Source organism: Hypanus sabinus, chromosome 12 (assembly GCF_030144855.1).
Source record: "Hypanus sabinus isolate sHypSab1 chromosome 12, sHypSab1.hap1, whole genome shotgun sequence".
NCBI classification, from domain to species: Eukaryota; Metazoa; Chordata; class Chondrichthyes; order Myliobatiformes; family Dasyatidae; genus Hypanus; species Hypanus sabinus.
Genome location: NC_082717.1, coordinates 36,781,405 through 36,802,360, shown reverse-complemented (window position 1 = coordinate 36,802,360; position 20,956 = coordinate 36,781,405).

The window sequence follows — 20,956 nt, the reverse complement described above, 5'->3', positions numbered from 1 at the left end:
TAGTTGCGTTATCATCTGGTATGGAGAGGTCAGGATTGGAAAATGTTGCAGAAAATTACAAAATCAGTCAGATCCATCATGGGCACTAGCCTTCCCACCACTGAGGACATCTTCAAAAGGAAATTCCTTAAAAAGGCAGCATCTGTCATTAAGGACACCCATCTCCCAGGACATGTCTTCTCATTGCTACCATCAAGGAGGAAGTACAGGAGCCTGAAGACATACACTCAATGTTTTAGGATCAGCTTCTTCCCCACCATCATTAGATTTCTGAATAAACAATGAATCTGTGTATGTTAATATTTTTTCTTTTTTTTTGCTCCTTTTGCACTATTTATTTAATTTAATTTTTATGTGTATATAAATATATGCACTTAATGCATTTTATGTTTATTTTATCATGTATTGCAATGTACTGCTGCTGCAAAGCAACAAATTTTATTAACATATGCCAGTGATATTAAACTCGAGTTTGATTCTGATTGAGGGAAGTAAGTTAGCCATGATTGAATGGCAGAGTAGACTCAATGGGTGGAATAACTTAGGTCTGCTCTCAGCCTTAGATCGCCTGGACAATAGCAATACCTACCTCAGGATGTTGTATATTGACTACAGCTCAGCATTCGACATAATCATAACCTCAGTTCTAATCAATAAGCTCCAAAACCTGACCTTCTGTACCACCCCCTGCAACCGGATCCTTGACTCACTGGAAGACCACAGTCAGTGTGGAACCGAAATAACATCTCCTCTTTGCTGACAGTCAATATTGTTGCACCTCAAAGACGCGTGCTTAGTCCTCTGCTCTACTCTCTCTACACCCATGAACGTGTGGCTTGTCACAGCTCAAACATCATCTATAAATTTTTTGATGACACAACTATTGTTAGCAGAATTTTTAGATGGTGTCAAGAAGGCATACAGGACAGAGGTAGATCAGCTAGTTAGGTGGTGTCACAACAACACTCTTACACTCAATGTCAATAAGACCGAGGAATTGTTTGTGGACGTCAGGAAGGGGAAGCCGAGGGCACACACACCAGTCCTCGTCGAGGGATCAGCAGTGGAGAGGGTGAGTAACTGCAAGTTCCTGGGTGTCAACATCTCTGAATGTCTATCCTGGGTCCCACATATTGATGCAGTTACAAAGAAGGCACAACAGCAGGTACATTACATGAGGAGCTTGAGCAGACCTGACATGCCACCCAGATTGCTCAAACACACCCCTAAAATCTCGATCACAGGCTATAACAGAACCATATTTGTAAGGAAAAGAAGACACAAAAAGCAAAAGAACATCAGTTTTCTCAGTAAATTCATGTACTGGCTATAATGAAAGCTTCAAAAAGATGGGCAATCACCTTGAGGAGCTTTTTTTAGCAACAAGTATATTTTGAAATAAAGCTTGTGGATATCAGTTTTTCGAAGGAGATGTGTGGATCAGATACTTTGTACAGAGAGTGGGGGTTCTTGAAATACACTGCCAAGGGTAGTGGTGGAGGCAGATACAGTAAAAGTATTTGGTAAGTGGTTCTTACCTTGGCACATGAAGATGCAGAGAATGGAGGGATCAGAACCATACACCGACAGAAGTTGTCATTAGCTTAAATAGATTGGCACAACATCATGGGTTGAAGGACCTATTTCTGTGTTGTACCATACTACAATCTATGGTCTATTAGTTTAAGCTACAGTACAGATGACAACCAAAGTTACATCACATTCATTCAATACTTACCTAGCTTCTTGTAGAAAATAAAATGTTTCTCAGGTCTTGTTCTCCAAATGCAATTGGTGCTGATCTGATCAAAAATAAATTCAGATGTTTTGTCAAAGGAAACCATTCAGGACATTGCAAAGCATCTTACATATTTTAAAATATTTTTGCTGCTGTAGTCAGCAAAAGACAGTTATCTCACACAAATTGCATTACAACAATAATTAGATGCTGCATTTTAGTGGTTATTAACTGGAGATTTGAGGTAGAAAGTACTTTCACATTAAAGCATTGTATGTAGGAATTTTGTGCACAAAGGCTATTTCTGATAGTTCAACCCAAGGATTTAAATTACACAGTATAAATCACAAATATTAATTTAGTTAGAAGGTTGACTCAGCAGATGAAGTTGCCAACAGATATATGTCACAAAATCTTTGGGTTCACATAGAAGCTGTTAATATAATCTTAATTTTTTTTCCCTAGAAAAAGATTAATCAAAAGAATCACATCATCAAAATTGGTCAAAAGTAAGTCTGATCTTGGAATCAGGCCCAGACCCAAAGATAAGGTGATAGAAATAGGCTGTGAGAAATTATCAAAAGAATCAGGGTTAGTTACATACATACAGTATGGGTCTGTACGCGTGATTTACTTTTAGGGAGATGTCATTTTGGCCATATGGTTTCCTAGGCTCTCGACTAATGTAGAGGAGAGGGAGGGCTATTGAGGGAGTTTGCAGGGTCAAGATAGCATTCTCAATGGTCCTGTTTCCTTGGCAATCCCTTCTTAAAACTAGTAATGACATTACACACATTTGGTTAGCTAATTCAGAAGTTGTTGAGCTAATTCAATCACCAGATTAAAATCCTGTGCATATGAGCACTAAAATAAGATCAGATTAGTCATTGCTCAAGCTCAACACACACGAAATGCTGGGGTAACACAGCAGGCCAGCCGGTATCTATGGAAATGAATAAATAATTGAAGTTTTGGGAAGAATCGGAAAGGAAGGGGGAAGAAGCCAGAATACGAAGGTGGGAGAGGGGAAGGAGTACAATCTAGAAAGTGATAGGTGGAAAAGGTAAATGGCTGGAGAGGAAGGAATCTGATAGGAGAGGAGAGTGCACCTTGGGAGAAAGGAAGAAGGAGGGGCACCAGTGGGAGGTGGTAGGCAGCTGAGGAGAAGAGGTAAGTGACCAGAGTGGGGAATAGAAGAAGAGGGAAGGGGGAGGGAATTTTTTTTTACCGGAAGGAGAAAATGATGTCCATGCTACCAGGTTGGAGGCTACCCAGATGGATGATGCAATGCTTCTCCTCCAACCTGAGAGTGGTGTCATCATGTCAGTAGAGAAGACCATAGACCAACATGGCAGAATGGGAATGGAGATTAGAACTGGAATGGTTGGCCATCGGAAAATCCTGCTTTTAGCGGATGGAGTGAAGGTGTTCAACAAAGCTGTCCCCCAAGTTATGTCGAGTATCACCAGTGTAGAGAAGGCCTCATTAGGAGCACAGGATACACTAGATGGCCCCAATGGATTCCCAGGTGAAATATTGCCTCATCTGGAGGGACTGTTTGGGGCCTTGAAGGGTAAAGAGGGAGGAGATGAATGTACAGATGTAGCACAGCTTCTGTCTGCAGGGATAAGTGCCAGGAGGAAGATGGGAGATGTGGATGGATGAATGGACGGGAGACTCGCAGAGGGAGAAAATGGGGAGCGGGAGAGCTAAAGATGTGTTAAGATAGGATAGGATTCCGTTGAAAGTGGTGCAAGTTGTGGAGAATAATGTGTTAGATGAGAAGGCTTATGGGATGGTATATGAAGACAAGAGGAACTCTATCACTTTTAAGGCTGAGGCAAGATGTCTAGGAAATGGAGCGATGCAGGTAAGGGCAGCATCAATGGTGAAGAAAGGGAAACCCAGTCCTTTGGTGAAGGAAGACACCTCTCATGTCCTGAAAGGAAACTTCATTCTAAGAACATGTGGCAGAGATGATGGAACTGAGAAAAGGGAATAGTATTTTTACAGGAGACAGGATGGGAAGAAGAATAGTCAAGATAGCCATGGGAATTGGTGGGTTTGTAAAAGATATTGGTAGATAGTTTGTCTCCAGAGGTGGAGACAGAGGGATAGAGAAAGTGGAGAGAGGTGTCAAAAAAGGACCAATTGAATTTGCGGGCAAGTTGGTAGCTGGAGGCAAATTTGATGAAGTTGACAAGATCAACACATGAAGAAGTACCAATACAATCATCAATGTAATGCAGAATCATTGCTCAAAAATCCCTTAAGAAATTGTCTAGCAGTATTTTAATGTTATCAACTGTTGAATTTAATGAAGATTATTCTGCAAAATGCTCAGAGACTGCATGAGTGAATTAGTTCAACTTTCAGTGCACAAGTCTGTAAAGGGTTACATTTTATTATCTGAAAGCCAATTTATTTTCATCAAATAATGAAAAATAATTTTCTCCAGAGTTCTTATTTGTAGTACCTCAATGATATTGAGTCTGAAAAAAGAGATGAAAGCATTGTGGTTGATATGTTAAACTAGGATGAAACCAAAGAATTTTCAGATCTCTGTTCTATAACTCAGTGAGTCACATTTCTGTTCATCTTCTAAAACTTGTTATCCATAAGACTATGTAATGTCTGTTTGTGTTATCTATCTAATTAGATTAGTTGCTACACTATTAGGGTAAAGTGGAATTAATTATTGTAAATATTTAATCCCACTATGAGATAATTTTTGAATATTTTAGTATACCTCATTTCAGCTTTTTTTTTTCCCTGAAACGTTCAACATTCATTTGGCCTCTACTGTTTCCCTTGAGTTTGATGGGGAAGGTTGGTTTACCATGAAATTTGCTTTTCAACAGTGACCTATTCTCTGGAGCCACAGCAACTCTGCTAAACTCACCACTTCTTTGACTCTTACCATTTGTGAATCATTTCCTTCCTTTGCTAATATTCAACTAATTAGGTCACTATGTAGGCTCTCTAGGTCTTTCTGCCTCTCTCCCTTGATAAACATTTCTATAAAATCCTGTTCTTTGAATAATCTTCTTTCTCACTTATCATGTTATCTCTCTTTTTGGTGTGGGTCCCAGTTTTGTCTGACTATAGCTGTGAGTCATATTAAGGTATTTGTAGATCTATAGGAAGAAGGTGAATTCTCTAACAGAGAACAGACATGGATTGCTAGTTTCATGGCTTAATTGCAAGTTGAAATTTTACTCCAAAATTTTGTTGGCAAAATATTGCATAATGGAAGTATGATTGGAATGGCTTCTGGTAAACATTCATATCCTTTGGCTTTAGAAAACTTAATATCACAAGCATATTTTTTTAAAACACTAGCAGATTACAAAATGTACAAGCTCATTCTTGCCCAACTCATCTTCACACAGATCATAATTGCAACTTCTGAGTGTGGTTAACAAAGTTTAGGAGAGCCATTGGAAATTGCTTTACTGGGGTGCATGGGAAGATTCAGCCAGAAACAAGAGCAACCCTATTTGAAATGTTAGCAATACTAATGTTGTGAGCCGGGATGGACACAGCTTAGGGCAGATCTGGTTACTCCAAAGGAAGTCATTTTATTTACTCTATTGTGCAGCAGTTGAGGTTAGATGTGCCCCACAGAAATTCAACAAGTTCAATTTGATGGGTTACATTTTTTGATCAAGCCAGATAATGAATCGTGTCTAGTTCAGCATGAACTCCGCATACAACCTTAAGGTGTTAGTTGTGGAGTGCAATTCTAAAATAAGCTCCACTTTCCATGACAAAAATGTATTTGATTGAAGAGGAGCCACAAAGCTTCTGAACTACACGGCATATATAAATTGGCCCAGTCTGACATGTGCCTTGTGGTTAGTTTTGCAGCTTAAATGTGGTCCAGTCATACACGTGCAAATTGGTCTGTGAGCTAATCTCCCTCTGGGTTTTAGTGTAATACCTTGTCGTTATCCTTGGTGTTGCCCCCTACCCCGAAACCTCCCCAAGTTAGAATCAAGGCCAGGGATCAGATGTGAAGCAGGAATGCAACAAACTTCAGCAGGGCACTCACAGTTAATTCATGGTGATCTTTAAGGAGACTTTCAATAACTGTGGGTGTTAGCTTCAAGCACCGATACCCCTACTTATTATCCTATTTATTAGTCACATGAAAGGACTTTTATATAGCTGCTTCAGTTACAAAAGGCATTAGAACAATGTGGGTAACTGGGCCGTTTGTTCTGTAAGTACTACCACAGAGGTAAGTTAGGTATGGGATGTGCAATTTGCTGTGTGAATACTTGAGCATAATTGCTATTAAATTAATCTAAAATGGGCATTTAATTTAAATGAACAGAAATTATGCTGAAAGAGTAACATTTGCCTTTTAATTTTTTTTTGTCAATTTATGTTACATTTTCTTTTCAGTTTTGTCTACTGAATGTGAGATCTCTGTTCCATTGGAATGATACGACAATGAGGTATTGGTTCAGGAGTGCATTTCTAAAAGAAGTTCCATTTCCTAGGTCAAAAATATATTTGACGAAAGAGGAGCCACAAAGCTTTTGAACTACACAGCATATACAAATTAGCCCAGTCTGACATGTGTCTGGTGGTTAGTTCTGCAGCCTGAACGTGGTCTTTTATGTACATACTGGGTTTCCTTGCTGAATTTCTGTATCAACCTTCTATGCCAATGTTTTTGATCTGCTTAACAAAACAGGAACTTTCGGCATTGAGTCAGATAAAGTTTAGAAAGTGTCTGCTTCGTCAGCCTACCTTCCTAATTTTGTTTGGTTACAGAATTAAGCAGAGCTAAGACATGCTAAAAGAGGCAATTTTTCTTGACAGGATATTTGAGCTTTGGATAAACATATCATTGCACACAACTAGGATTTGTTCATGGCATGTCAAATTAAGGAGGAAGAGGTTGTGGGGGTGGGGGAGGAGAGAAGTGGCTCTTTGATCTATCGTAGTAATTTAAAATTATGTTGGAACCAAGCAGCATGAGTGCTTTTGCTGCTGAATTCATGGAAAATTGAGTGTAATCTTTAAAATAATTCTAGAAAAAGCCAGGCTGTGAATTACGAAAGTTGTTTTCTCTTTTTCCCTGTTCTTTTTTAATACATGGTTGTCTCCCTTTCTCCATTCTATTGACTTGCCTATCAACTGGTTTGTAAGAACAAAACTGCACGACACAGTTCAACTAGTTCATGGCTTTTCTTTCTAAATTCCACCTTCCTGTTTGATCTCCTTATTCTCTGATTCCTGTGGAATCCGAACACTTTTCAGCCTCACTCTTGCACAGACATAATGGCTGACCTCATAACTCTCAGAATGGAATATTCAAAAGACTCAAAACCCATGAAGTAAAAAAAAAATCCTCTGGATCTCAGATCTGTCTTTGAGATCTGAGATTTAGAAAATAGATCAGCAGATTCGTCATAGATTCTAAGTGTCATACAGAACAGAAACAGGCCCTTTTGGTCAGGTTGTTCATGCTGACAAAGTTATATACCTGAGCTATCCCATCTGGCTGCAATGTATCTCCATCCTGTTCCTATCCAAGTACCTGATTTTTAAATGGTGTGATAATACTTGCCCCAACCACTTCCTCTGGCAGCTTGTTCCACATAACCAGCCTTCCACCACATGAAAAGGTTGCATCTTAGGTCCCCTCTGACATTAAGTTTTACAACCTTCTCCCCTGACCCCCAACCTGTGGGGGAAATATCATCTTATCTTTGCACCTCATGATTTTCTAAACTCCTGTAAGGTCTACCCCCAGCCTCATGTGTTCCAGGGAAAAATATCCTGGCCCATCTAGGTTCTCCTTACAACTCACATATCCTGTCTCAGTAACATCTACGTGAATCTTTTCTTCATCCTTTCCAGCTTAATGACATCCCTCCTAATCTACAGTAGGCGGCTGGAACTGCACACAATTGGTTGATGTTAGGGTGCAGGACGGTGATGGGAAAAGGTTTTTTTTGGGATTGCATGCCTATTTCCAATGGTGTGCCACAGGGATTGGTTCTTGGTCCATTGGTTTTTATTTATATAAATGATTTGGATGAGAATGCAAACACAAGAGATTCTGCAGATGCTGGAAATCCTGAGCAACAAAAAACACAAAATGCTGAGGAACTCAGCCGGTCAGGCAGCAGTTACAGAGGGAAATGAGCAGTCAGAATTTCAAGCCGAGGCCCTTCATCTTGCTTCACCCCTGTGGTTGACAATGTACAAGCGTAAATGAGAAAATCTGCCGATGCTGGAAATCTGAGCAACACATGGAAAATGCTGGAGGATCTCAGCGGGCCAGGCAGCATCTAGGAAAAGTGTGCGGTCAATGTTTTGGGCTGAAATGTTGATTATACTCTTTTCCTGCCTGTCCTGCTGAGTTCCTCCAGCGTTTTGTGTGTGTTGCAATATGCAAATGTTGTAAGTTCACAGTCAGTATTAAATAGGCAGTATCATAGACAGTAAAGAAGGGCATCACCTTGACAGACACATGGATAGGGAAGTTTCAGATGGATCTGGGCCAAAGGTGGGCAAATGGGATTAGCCTAGATAGGCATCTTGGTCAGCATGGATGAGGTGGGCTGATAAAGGCAAGCATGCCACAGGCCTTCTTCACCAGCTGTCTACCTGTGTCATGACTTCCAGGGAACTATGTACTTGTACCTCAGGATCTCTCTGTTCTACTACACACTCCAGGGCTCTGCAGTTAACTGCGTATCTCATACCCTGGTTTATCTCAACAAAACGCAATACCTCGCCCTTGCCTGAGTTAAATTCCATCCGCCATTCCTTGTCCCACTTTCCTAGCTGAACAGGATCATGGTGTAATCTGAGATAACCTTCTTCACTATCTGCTGTACCACTAATTTTGGTGTCATCTGCAGACTTACTAAACAGGCCAACTACATTCTTAACCAAATTGTGAATACAATTGTTAACAACAGAGAACCCAGCACACATCGCCGTAACACACTGTTGGCCACAGGCCTCCAATCTGAGAAGTAGCCACCATCTTTGGCTAAAACCACCAAGCCAATTTTGTATCTGTTCTTGCCTATCCTGGATCTTCCATCATAAGAAGAACCAATCAGCATTAACCTAGTCAGGTCTATTCAGAATTTAATGATTCCTTCTCATTTTCTGTTGCTGACATATTTTAACAGTGCTGCTTATGGTGTTCAAGTAAAAAACTCGTGAGTTTCTTAGACTTATTTTTGATTATTTCTCCCAATATCATAATTTCAAGGTTAATGGGGTTCACTTAACCTCAAAATGTAACTGTGTACTGTATCTTATAAAGAATGTGTGAGTGTAAGATCACATAATCACATGGGTTTTTTAAGGCAGTAACTTTTAGACTGTTAGCTGAAGCTCTATGACTTCAAGGACTGACATATTTGTGATCTCAGACAATGAATTAATTCAGCTTGGCTTGTTTTAGATAAAACAATCCTTGATTATTTTAAAATGTAATCATTTAAACAGTTACAATTATTCTACTTGCATTTCTTTTCAATTTGATAGTTTTCATTCCTTAACCCCAACAGAAATTAGAAGATAGCAGCATACAAGGGCTTACAGTGTGTGGTTGAAATTCCTCTCTGCTGCTTTGTGAAGATAGCAGCCTATTTACAATGAGACCCTAGTATGGTTAGTGCCTTAATTGCAGAAGCAGAGAAGTTTAAAAATTCATCCATAAGGTTTATTGGATCTGCAGTTTCATGTATGAGTGTGCTCTGTTCAAATTACGCTGATTTAAAACAGACGTTGTATTACAATACTCAATTGCAATGCTGCATTCTCTCCAAACCTCAGTTCTATGAGATGAACACATTAGGGTGTTACGTACTCTTCTGCAAATGGCAATTGAAATTGGTAACATTTCAAATAAGGCTTGCCGTTGAAGTGACATATTTTCATTTTGTTTCTCCTTTTTGTTAATCAAAGTGATTAAGAGATGAGGGAAAAAGAATGTGCATGAATTTTTATTCCATTATGATAGCTTCAAATTTGGTAATTTTGTATATCAAGCATGATGCAAACCAAAAGCATTTAGCTAGCTATAGGACTCAAGAGGCTAAAGGTACTGGAATCTGGAATAACAACCAATCCAATAGAGTGAGTAGCATCTGTGGGGTGGGGGAGGGGCAGTAAAGGAATTGTGGATGCTTTATTTGAAACTCTGCAACAGGACTCAGTGTGATTTAGAACATCTTTCAATCACATAAATGTTGGTGTATTCTTTTTCCCAAAATGATGAATAGTGTAAAAACAGAGGCCAAGCACAACAAAGTTAGAAAAATCAAAGGTGAAGCATTGTAGGATATTCGAGGTGGTTACTAAATAATAATCCATTAGTACTGATGGTAGTCTTTAGAAGCAGCCTGCTCCATATTTTTTGGTTAAGATTTTACCTGGTGAGAACTGAGGGGAAATGAAGCAAAAAATAAAAATCCATTCAATAGTGAGCATTTTCAGCCCACATTCTTCAATAATCTTTTATAGACTAAAGATATTTCTGAAGAAGCTCATATTTTGTATGTTTTAATTATGGTTCAGTTCCAGCTTGTGTGATTTAGTGGGCTGAGCACAAATATTTTAAATTGGCTTTCTGTAATAAGCAGGATATAGAATTTCTGCTCCAACCATAACATATCTTTGTAAATGTTCTGGGTTTAACTATTGTGTGCTCAGAATACTGTTGACAATATCATTGTATGGAACGATGGCACGGATCCTCTGTTTTCTTTTTTTAAAATGTAAATTTTCCAACATACATCCTCAGTGAGGAGCTGTAGTGCTGGGAAAATCACTGATATGAGGTTTTGCAGTCTAGGAATGAAAAGAGAAAATCTGGGGGCTTGTATTTACAAGTTTCCATTTAATAAAACTAAATGGAACTACAAGTGGGAGGCACTGGTCAGAATTCCTATTAGGCGCTTGCAGCTTGTGAAGTTCTTTTCATTTATGGAATGTGCACTTAAAGCTTTCTACTCATTTTCCACTCCTTCCATATCTCTTCTAATTTTTATTGAAGTCATGACTTATCTAGTGTGATCTTTGTCCCTAAATTTTCTTTTAATTATTTTCTTTTGATCTAAATATTGGGTTGCTCTATCTTTATTTAAATTACATAAACAGTTTCTGCTCAAAAACAATAATATTTGGCTGGAGGAGAGTATGAGAAAACTTGGGAGAGAGACTACATCTGAATGAGTCTGAACTCAAAGACTTGGTCAAAGGAAAAAAGAAGTGAATGAATTTAATGTAGTATCAAATCTTATACCTTTTTTAAAAATTTGTTTTATCTCTCATAAAGAAGTAAAGAAGTTTGGTTTTGAAACTATTCATTCATTTTAGTTTCTTGTAAAGCTCAGTCATCCACAATAGAAGAGAACAGGAATGATTTAATACTATATGTCAAATGAGCAGAACTTAGTCTATGAAAAGAATGAATTTGCCTAAGCACCTCTGACTGGAGCCCTACAGCGAGGTTGTCTGCAATTAGTTGACCTCCAGAGCCTTTAATATAGGTGTGAGTACATTCATATTCAGTTAAAATTAAGTTCAGCAATGGTGTCCTTCACAGCTGAATGGTAAGTTGAAACTTAGGGAGCAAATTTCCATGATCCCATAAGTAAAGAAGGTACAGGACCCTCAAAACCCATACCACCAGGGTCAGGAACAGTTATTAACCCTCAATAACCCTCAACCATCATGTTCTTGAACCAAGGGATTAACTTAACTCAACTTCACTTACCCCATTGTTGAAATGTTCCCAGAACCTATGGGTCACTTCTAAGGACTCTTCATCTCATGTCCTCAATATTTATTGCTTATTTATTTTTTATTATTATTTCATTCTTTTAGAATTTGCTTCTGTTGTCTTCTGCACACTGGTTGAACACTCAAGTGGTGTGGTCTTTCATTGATTCTATTATGATTATTATTCTATTATGGATTTTTTGAGCATTTTTCACAAGAAAACTAATCTCAGGGCTGTATATGGTGACATATATGTACTTTTATAATAAATTTACTTTGAATTTTGATGAGCTATCGACAAAGCATGAGTAGCAACATTCTACAACCCACATTCTAGGCAGTTTTGTTCATTGTGAACTAATTTCTCTGTCATTTCTCCCTTGCTATTGCACCTTTAGACATGACAAATAATGATCTGGGTGGTATACTGCACTGTGACTGCCAGAGTGCATAAAACAAGAGAGGGAAGTAGCTTTTTATTCATTCATTCAATTTTTATAAAGATTTTGGGTGTTCCTTGTGAGTCCTGCACTAACTGTCTATCCACCATTGCCTATAAGAAAGTGTGGGCTAGCTTAAACTGCTCTTCTGTCCTTCTGGAGGGCACATTCTCACAATATGGCTGGGCAGAGTGTTCTAAGATTTAGAACAGTGACATATTTATTTTAGGATGATTTAGAGGGGAAACTGCAGGTAGTGGTGTTCCCATGTGCTAGTTACTCGTGATTTTCTTGGCTGTTGAGTCCATAAGTTTGGGAAGTACTATCAGAGCAGTCTGGGTGGGAATTGCAATGCACTTGTTCAGTGTGCTGGTAATGGAGGGAATGAAAGCTAATGGTGATGAATTGGGGTTCATCAAGTGAATTGGAATTGGTTTATTCCTGTTAAATGTACCAAGACACAGTGAAAAACTTGTCTTGCATACTTTCATCCAGATCAAATCATTAAACAATGCATTGAGATAGAACAAGGTAAAACAATAACAATGCAGAATTAAGTGCAATAGCTCAGAGAAACTGCAGTGTAGATAAACAATAAGATGCAAAATCATAACAAAGTGGATTGTGAGGTCAGGAATCATCTTTTCATGCTAAGGAATCTTTCAATAGTCTTGTAACAGCAGGATAGAATCTGTCCATGACCCTAGTGGCATAAGCTTTTGGGCTTATGGATCTTCTGCCTGGTGGAAGAGGGGATAAGAGAGAATATCTGATACGATAGGGTCTTTGATTTGAGATGGATATTCACTGTCTCGGACCACAGGGTGTTTTTGACAGCTTACCTTTCTAAACAGTTCTAGAGATCAAGGAGTTGTTTCTGAGTAAGCAAAACTTCCACCCAATATTCTTTGTTTAGCTTCTTGCTGTAATCGAGAGCCAGTGTTTTAATGTAACTGACAAACAATAAGTGATCTGAAGTTAAGAAGATAATTTTGCAAACAAACAGCATTGTCTCTAGAGCACAGGATGGTGACTCACAGCATGGGCTGGTTGCAGTGTAAGACAATAGGTTTATGTTAATTGGCTTGCGTCAAACCAGACAACACTGGCTAAGCTATTTAGTTCAAGGAAGCTTGCAGACCAAACTGATACTGTCACTTAGCATATAAAATAGCTGATTGATTAATAGTTGGAAGATTTGTGTAGTCAGAGACAGAAACTAACAGCATTTATTGTGGGTAAATGGGAACTCTGTCCCCAGAAGCTTTCAGACTGAGTGAAAAGAAAAAAAATCACGTGTGTGAAGTCGCCCAAGTGACAGGACAATGGTATAAATGTAAGAGTGCTGTCAGGCTTGTTAGGAATGGTCAAGGAGCATCAAGAAGAATGACAGAAAGATGGGAGGAGCTGGAATCCATTCTTCTCCTTTCAATTCTGTGACAGACAACCCATCCATCTGCATCTCATCGGTATGTCTTTTTAGCTTATAGAAATTGCACCCATGTTTTGGAAATCCTTTGTAATCTGAAAATCTTTTATAAGATGTAAATTTTCTGAGAATTTTAAATGTCTTTTAATAATTTTATCTAAATTTAAATGTGTATCACAAAAAAATAAATGGTATTTAATGGGAGTTGGCAGCTAAGCTTGCTGTGGAGGATAAACAGAGGGTTTGATCTACTCTTTGAAGAGTAGATGGTTTAGTGAGGGTACCCATAGCTATTTAAATTGGACAGGGCTTAAGTTCTTTGAATTTAAAATTTCATGGTCAACAAGCCCTGAATAGATTGTGCTGGCTGCTTTACTAGGCAGAGTACGTGGAGGGAAGACTTGTTTCTAGGACGTATTAAGTTGTGTCCACAACTTCCTGCACTTTCTTATAGTCACGTGTAGAACAGTTAGTTACCAAGTATCCAGATAGAATGCTTTCTATGATGCATTGAAAAAACAGGCAAGGGGAGATGGGGCATGCCAAATTTCTTTAGCCTCTTGAGGAAGTAGAACCATTGGTGTACTTTCTCAGACATGGTGTCTACATGATTGGACTAAGACAGGCTATTGGTGAAGTTCACTCTTAGGAACTTGATGCTTGCAGTCTTTTGTATCTATGCAGACAATGTACCAGAGTATAAAGTCTTGAGCATTGCTGGTGATGTATTCAGCTGACAGAGAGTGTTCCATCATACTATTTTCTTATGCCTTGTATATAGTGGAAAAACTTTAAGGTTTCAGGAGATAAGTTACTTGTAAAAGAATACCCAGTCTCTGACCTGTTCTTGTAGCCATAACTATTCTGGTTTGTTTGGTTGAATATTGGTTCAGTGATGAACCCACTGGGATATGAATGATAAAGGACTAAATTATGGTAATATCACTGAACGTTAAAGGTCTCTGAGATGCTCACTAGTTAGATTTGCCTGTTTCTTAGCAATTTTGTGAAGTGAATGTTATTTGCCACTAATTAGTTCATGTCTCAATTTTGCACTATGTAGGCATCGGCTGTTTCATTTGCAGGGGAGTTGCAAATAGTACTGAATGTTCTGCAATCATCAGTGAGCAACCCTTTTCTGATCTTATAACAGAAGGAAAGCCATTGATAACATAGTTGAGCATAATTGGGCCTGGGATATTGACTTGAGGACTTCCTGAATCTGGGATGATTAAAAATAACAATCTTCCTTTGTGCAAGGTATGACTCTCACCATTGTAAAGCTTTTAACATCTGGAGCCCCTATCACAACCCTGGATTATGTGTATAGGTCTTTATTTGCTAGTTCTACAACTTAACTATCGCACACCATTCTACTAGGTAAAGTAAGAAAACGAGAATCTGACTGTCCAAGGGCAAGGTGGGAAAAAGCAGTCTTAGTTTCCTTCAAAACTATTTCTGCTGTGTTCTGCATCAGACAAAAATCAGCATTTTATGCAACTGTAGCAATCTTAACTTTTTAGTTAGTTTTATGAGATTTCTTTATGAATGAGTGAGTGCATTTGCATTGTAACTGTTGCTGACCTGGTTTGGGAAAAAATACTCAGCACAATTCAGCAATGCATTTAGCCATGTAATCATTTAGAATTGCAACATTTGTATCAAAATTCATAATGCTCCTTGAAATGATTTTGTGTTTAAAACTGCACTAAAAAAAATTTCAAAGCTTTAAAATAGGCTGAGGAAGTTACCATATCTCAACATTTTGGGTGGTAACTTGTGAAATATTTATAGCTAAATATCTATAACCTGAATGGTTTTAAAGCAAAGGTCGCCTGTAGTTTCAAACATTGTTCCAGCACAAAAATTGATTTGTGGAGCATTTCTAACAAAATGCTGAAGGAGCATTTGATTGGTAAATATAAACACATAATTGAAAATAACTGTACAGGCAGGTTAAAGGTAGGGGCACTAACGCTTTCTTGAAAGATTCCTTCTCTCTTTTACCTCTTCCAAAATGTCCTAATGAACACGCCATGCAGAATTAATAACTGTATCAAATTGGGGAAGGCAGCAATTCAACACAACATCAGAGATAATATCAGAAAATAGCAGTGTCCTGAACATGGGGAAATATTGGGACCAATCCTGCTTTTAAATGGAATAAGGTGAAGATGTATCTATAATGCTTTCTTATAGGACAGGGATTCCCATCATTTTTATGCCATTGCCCCCACCATTAACTAGGGGGTCTGTGGACCCCTGGTTGGGACCCTCTGTTTTGGAATGAAATCCTGACTACACCTTCCTTGTTGCTTAAAAGCATCAAATCTTTGCAGCATAAGATTACTTCAGTAAATGGATTTCCTCAGCATTTGAAAGCACGTTCCCACATCATCCTTGCAGCTATGCCAGGAAACTAAAATATGTTCCCACAAATAATATCTGATCCAAATTCATAACTATTGCACAAATTATGAAAGATGCCCTTGAAAAACAAAGAAATCTTGTACATTACATTTTGGAAACAAATTGTAATTTCCTATGGCTATTTCATGTCTCTAGCTATTTGAGTGAAACAGATGTCACATAATCTCAGAAAACTAGATTTAGAACATACCAAAGAAAAACTGTTTGTGTATCTAAAGTATATTGCTTTTGACATTAACTAATCTTTTGTTATTTTGCAAGTATTGGCAAAATTGAGTGATTTCAACTGAAGCCATATGATCCCAATCTGTAATCTGTAAGGCATCAACATGCACTCATTATAACACAAACTAAGTAACATTTTACTGCATTCTGGGCCATGTCTTTTCTATCAGAAGAACTTCCATTGACAAAGCTGTCTTCCAGATTTTGGTGAAGAAAGGCTAGGGAGCTGTCAAAAAGAATGAGTTTCTTATTGCTTCAAGCTATGTGGAGCATGTTATATATTGTTTTTGCCATCAAGTCCTGGCTGCAGTTCATTTTTAAAGTTTTACAATATTTTGCAAAAATACGCAGTTTAAATAAACAACACTTAAGAGCACGTTTCAAACACCAGTCTCTGTTCATCCACTGAATTTCAACAGCAGTGATTTTTCAATGTGAATAAAAATTTCCCTGACTGTTTAATTTGTTTTTGCTTTCTTTGTCTTCCAAACATTTACCAATAGCTAATGTAGATTAATTATAATTCATTATATCTCCCCAAGGCTTTTCTCACATAAAAGGTAAGGTGTGTTCAAGGTAAAATATTTCTTTTTCAAGGACTTGACTGTGAAGAAATAATGCATTGTCAAGTGTGAACAATTTACCTAAGTGCCCCAGTAAGAGAACTATAAAATATAAATTGGACCCATCAAATATTTTATTTGCAAAGCTTGTGGTTACCTTAGGTTTCACTTGCTACTGTCTTATCAAAAAATGGGTGGAGAATCTGTGTGCTGACTACATTTTTAACTTCATATGTAAGCAGTATGTCCTCAAGACCTCAAAAGATGTGGTAACTCTCATTAAATATTGCCTTCTGAAAAGTAAATGAACCTCTGAGATTTCTTTGTCTCTCTTTGCTCTAGATTGTTTCTTTAATGTTGTACCAAGCTCCTTCTTTCACTGACTGCACTATGAAATCTTCTCCTGTCTGATTGAAGGGGCCACAACTTAATGCCAGACCATTTCTATTGAGTTGCAGGCTGGATGCCGCTAGTGAGGGGTGGTGGGTTGGGAATAGGGAACTGGGACTGATGAATGAGAGGTTCACCTTCCAGAGTTCAGGTCCACTTTTTAAAAAGTCTGTGTATTTTTAAAGTTTGCTGAAGCTTTTAACCCCTGGACGCAATTACACAGGCAGTATTATGTCCAGAAATTACCAGAATGTCATTTCTTACTTTGTAAGCATATGTATAGTTTAGGAGGTCACTCAGCACAGTTGAACTCCATGCCAATCTCTTCTAATATTTATATATTTACATTCACAGTGTTGTGACTGAAACAAATCAGAAATAGTCATTCTGGTTGAATTACTTTCCTTTTTGGAATTGCTGGCCATGTTAGTAATGTTGGTACCACTGTACTCAGTATTTCCATTCACTAGCTCTGACATGGTGGATATACAGTTGAATGAATGAATGAATGAGTGATCTTTATTGTCATTATACATAAATACAATGAAATTCTGTTTGGCTTCCTCTCAATAGAAAAACAGTATTAAATAGATAACTAGCAGAAAATATGTTGCAGCAGCTCCAGAATGTCACAGTAATGCACAAAGTGCCGTTATTGCAAGTATTTGAGTCCTTGTGTGTGCTCACAGTTTCAGTCATTGTTCTGTGGGATTGGTGTGATGGAGGCCACAGCTCTGGGGTAGAAGCTGTTCCTCAGTGTATTTGTTCTGCTTTTAGTGTCCTGAACCTTTTGCTGGATGGCAGCGGGTCAAACGGGGAGTGGCCGGGGTGTGCGGTGTCTCCGGTTATGCTGATTGCTCTCCTCCTGAGTCTGCTGGAATAGATGGTGTCCAGTCCTGGGAGCTCCATCCTGACAATTCACTGGGCTGCCTTCACCACGCGATGCAGGTCTTGTCGCTCAGACGTTTACATACACCTTAGCCGAATACATTTAAACTCATTTTTCCACAATTCCTGACACTTAATCCTAGAAAACATTCCCTGTCTTAGGTCAGTTAGGATCACTACTTTATTTTAAGAATGTGAAATGTCAGAATAATAGTAGAGAGAATGATTTATTTCAGCTCTTATTACTTCCATCACTTACCTGGTGGGTTAGAAGTTTACATACACTTTGTTAGTATTTGTAGCATTGCCTTTAAATTGTTTAACTTGGGTCAGACATTTTGGGTAGCCTTCCACAAGCTTCTCACAGTAAGTTGCTGGAATTTTGTTCCATTCCCCCTTACAGAACTGGTGTAACTGAGTCGGGTTTGTATGCCTCCTTGCTCGTACATGCTTTTTCAGTTCTTCCTACAAATTTTCTATTAGATTGAGGTCAGGTCTTTGTGATGGCCACTCCAATACCTTGACTTTGTTGTCCTTAAGCAGTTTTGCCACAACTTTGGAGGTATGCTTGGGGTCGATGTCCATTTGGAAGACCCATAGGTGACCAAGCTTTAACTTTCTGGCTGATGTCTTGTGATGCTGCTTCAATATATCTATGTAATTTTCCTTCCTCGTGATGCCATCTATTTTGTGAAGTGCACCAGTCCCTCCTGTAGCAAAGCACCCCCACAACATGATGCTGCCACCCCCATGCTTCACGATTGCGATGGTGTTCTTCAGCTTGCAAGCCTCACCCTTTTCCCCCCAAACATAACGATGGTCATTATGGCCAATCAATTCAGTTTTTGTTTCATCAGACCAGAGGTCATTTCTCCAAAAAAGTAAGATCTTTGTCTCCAAGTGCACTTGCAAACTGTAGTCTGGCTTTTTTATGGCAGTTTTGGAGCAGTGGCTTCTTCCTTGCTGAGCAGCCTTTCAGGTAATGTCGATATAGGACTCATTTCACTGTGGATATAGATACTTTTCTACCTGTTTACTCCAGCATCTTCACAAGGTCCTTTGCTATTGTTCTGGGATTGACTTGCACTTTTCGCGCCAAAGTACGTTCATCTGTAGGAGACAGAAAGCATCTCCTTCCTGAGCGGTATGACGGCTGCCTGGTCCCATGGTGTTTATACTTGCGTACTGTTGTTCCTATAGATGAATGTGGTACCTTCAGGCATTTGGAAATTGCTCCCAAGGATGAACCGGATTTGACATCATTTTTTGACCTCAATCCAATAGAAAATTTGTGGACAGAACTGAAAAAGCGTGAACTGAAAAAGAGCAAGGAGGCCTACAAACCTGACTCAGTTACACCAGTTCTGTCAGGGGGAATGGAACAAAATTCCAGCAACTTACTGTGAGAGGCTTGTGGAAGGCTACCCAAAACATTTGACCCAAGTTAAACAATTTAAAGGCAATGCTACCAAATACTAACGAAGTGTATGTAAACTTCTGACCCACTAGGAAATTGATGAAAGAAATAAAAGCTGAAATAAGTCATTCTCTCTACTATTATTCTGACATTTCAACATTCTTAAAATAAAGTAGTGATCCTAACTGACCTAAGGCAGGGAATGTTTTCCAGGATTAAGTGCCAGGAATTGTGAAAAACTGTGCTTAAATGTATTTGGCTAAGGTGTATGTAAACGTCTGACTTCAACTGTATTATATATCTGCAAGATATGCTGCAACAATTCACTGAGATAAACTCCAGAAAACACTCAGCAGGTTGGACAGCATTTTTGGAAGGAGTAATATTTCAGGTCAGCGATGCTGGCTGAGCTTACACCATTTTCTGTTTTTATTTCAGATTTCCATTTACAAAAAATTTAACTCACTAAACTTATTCAGAAAATAATTCCCTTTTACAAACTCTGCTATGAAGAGGAAGAGAAGGCCTCTACCATGGGAACAGGAGCAGTGCAAATCGCACCCGAACTGAGTTGAAGGCTTGGAATCCACCTCCTGACATCAGAGCTGCAGAGGACTTGATGAAAAAACCAGCCACCATCATATCTGAACAAGAAAGAGCACCTACTGTAGCTTTCTTAAGCTGCAAGTAATCCTATCATTGTTCAGGCTAATTATAAAATAGTATGTAGTTTAACATTTTTTTGCAGCTATCTCACATGTCTGTAACTGAACTCTTCCCAGCTCGACCTAGATGAGCTAATCCAATATTTAACATCAGTCAAAGTAACTCTGTTTCGCAGCTTGATTCACTTGCATGAAGATGTGGAAGGATGGTGAGGAATAAGATGCAGTCAGGTGAAGAGTTTTGCATGTTCTGATGTTCCATTAAGAAGATGCTTCCAGTTGTAAGGAGCTGGTAAAATCAAAGATATTTTCTGGCAATGCATTCAGTGGTTATGGTCTGGAGACCCAGATGAAAGGGAATGGTTATTTTTGTACAGAAAGTAATTACAGACCAAACGAGATTGAACTAAGTGTGAGATAATTTGTTCCTGAGAGCAGTGATTCAACCGGACACGTTCTGAACTGTACCACACCGTGATTTAACATCCTGGTAGACCTTCTGTTAGCTCCCTTCATTAATGGTGGTCCTTGTATTCTAGTCTACTGAGAAGCATGCTCCAGGACACACATATCCCATCACATCTGAGAACTCCCTATTTTCCCACCTCTTAAATAATGTGCTTCTTTTTAATTTTCCTTATCCTCTTTAAAGATTGAAAGAGGTTGCATCCTTATGTCCTCTTCACAGCTTGTTTTCCTCCTTTTCATTGTGTCATCAGCATATTTAACAGTTACATTTTGGTGTCTTCATTCCAGTTATTTATATACATTGTAAAAATGTGAAATCTTAACACCAGTCCCTTATTCAGCACTTCCTGCCAATCAGAAAAAGATCCCCTTACTGCAACTCTCTACTTCCAGCAATTGTCACTCATCTTCACATTATGAACATACATTTTCTCCAACAACTGTTTAAGCTTCATTTTTTTAATAATTTGTGCCCAACTTCCCTGCTTCCCTGCATCCTGTCTCCTTTTATGGATAATGGAGTTATATTTGCTCT